A 2,488-nucleotide genomic window follows, 5' to 3' on the forward strand; every position below is an offset into this window, starting at 1 on the left:
TGCTGGTGATCTCTCAAAAAGTGATGCCGGATGTCAATGTGCTTTGTGCGGCTATGTTCAACAGGATTTTCCGCCATGCGGATAGCACTCTCATTATCACATAGGAGTGGGACTTTGCTCAGATTGTAGCCAAAGTCCCGGAGGGTTTGCCTCATCCAAAGTAGTTGCACGCAACACTGTCCTGCGGCAACGTACTCGGCCTCAGCGGTGGATAGGGCAACGGAAGTTTGTTTCTTAGAATTCCATGACACCAGGGACCTTCCTAAGAATTGGCACGTCCCCGATGTACTCTTCCTATCGACCTTACATCCGGCATAGTCGGAATCTGAATATCCAATCAAGTCAAAAGTAGACCCCTTTGGATACCAGATCCCGAAGCAAGGCGTAGCGACTAAATATCTAAAGATTCGCTTCACCGCCACTAAGTGACACTCCTTAGGATCGGATTGAAATCTAGAACACATGCATACGCTGAGCATAATATCCGGTCTACTAGCACATAAATAAAGTAAAGACCCTATCATTGACCGGTATGCCTTTTGATCAACAGATTTACCTCCTTTGTTGAGGTCAGTGTGTCCGTCGGTCCCCATCAGAGTCTTTGCGGGCTTGGCGTCCTTCATCCCAAACCGCTTTAGCAAGTCTTGCATGTACTTCGTTTGGGAGATGAAGGTGCCGTCCTTGAGTTGCTTCACTTGGAACCCAAGGAAGTAGTTCAACTAGCCCATCATCGACATCTCAAATTTCTGTATCATCACCCTGCTAAACTCTTCACAAGACTTTTGGTTAGTGGAACCAAATATTATGTCATCGACATAAATTTGGCACACAAAAAGATCACCATCGCAAGTCTTAGTAAAAAGAGTTGGATCGGCTTTCCCAACCTTGAAAGCATTAGCAATTAAAAAGTCTCTGAGGCATTCATACCATGCTCTTGGGGCTTGCTTAAGTCCATAGAGTGCCTTGGAGAGCTTATACACGTGGTCGGGGTACCGTTCATCCTCGAAGCCAGGGGGTTGCTCTACGTACACCTCCTCCTTGATTGGCCCGTTGAGGAAAGCGCTCTTCACATCCATTTGGAACAACCTGAAAGAATGGTGAGCGGCATATGCTAGCAAGATACGAATGGACTCTAGCCTAGCCACAGGAGCAAAAGTCTCCTCAAAGTCCAAACCTGCGACTTGGGCATAACCTTTTGCCACAAGTCGAGCCTTGTTCCTTGTCACCACCCCGTGCTTGTTTTGTTTGTTGCGGAACACCCACTTGGTTCCCACAACATTTTGCTTAGGACGAGGCACCAGTGTCCAAACTTCATTCCTCTTGAAGTTGTTGAGCTCCTCTTGCATGGCCAACACCCAGTCCAGATCTAGCAAGGCCTCCTCTACCCTGAAAGGCTCAATAGAAGATACAAAGGAGTAATGCTCACAAAAATTAACTAATCGAGACCGAGTAGTTACTCCCTTGCTAATGTCACCCAAAATCTGGTCGACGGGATGATCCCTTTGAATCGTCGTTCGAACTTGGGTTGGAGGTGCCGGTTGTGCTTCTTCCTCCATCACATGATTATCTTGTGCTCCCCCTTGATCACACGCCTCCTCTTGATGAACTTGTTCATCATCTTGAGTTGGGGGATGCACCATTGTTGAGGAAGAAGGTTGATCTCGTTCATCTTGTTCCTGTGGTCGCACATCTCCAATCGCCATGGTGCGTATTGCGGTCGTTGGAATGTCTTCTTCATTTACATCATCAAAATCAACAACTTGCTCTCTTGGAGAGCCATTAGTCTCATCAAATGCAACGTCGCTAGAGACTTCAACCAAACCCTATGATTTGTTGAAGACTCTATACGCCTTTGTATTTGAGTCATAACCTAACAAAAACCCTTCTACGGCTTTGGGAGCAAATTTGGAATTCCTACTCTTCTTCACTAGAATGTAGCATTTACTCCCAAAAACTCGAAAATACGAAACATTGGGTTTGTTACCGGTTAGTAGCTCATACGACGTCTTCTTGAGGAGGCGATGAAGGTAGACCCTGTTGATGGCGTGGCAAGCCATGTTCACGGCTTCCGACCAAAAACACTCGGAGGTCTTGAACTCTCCAAGCATCGTCCTCGCCATGTCTATAAGTGTTCTGTTCTTCCTCTCTACCACACCATTTTGCTGTGGTGTGTATGGAGCGGAGAACTCGTGCTTGATCCCTTCCTCCTCAAGGTACTCCTCCACTTGAAGGTTCTTGAACTCGGACCCATTGTCGCTCCTTATCTTCTTCACTTTGAGCTCAAACTCGTTTTGAGCTCTCCTTAGGAAGCGCTTGAGGGTCCCTTGGGTTTCAGATTTATCCTGCAAAAAGAATACCCAAGTGAAGCGGGAAAAGTCATCAACAATAACTAGTCCATACTTACTTCCCCCTATGCTTAGATAGGCGACGGGTCCGAAGAGATCCATATGTAGCAGCTCTAGAGGTCTTGATGTGGTCATCACATTCT

Source organism: Zea mays, chromosome 3 (assembly GCF_902167145.1).
Source record: "Zea mays cultivar B73 chromosome 3, Zm-B73-REFERENCE-NAM-5.0, whole genome shotgun sequence".
Lineage (NCBI taxonomy): Eukaryota > Viridiplantae > Streptophyta > Magnoliopsida > Poales > Poaceae > Zea > Zea mays.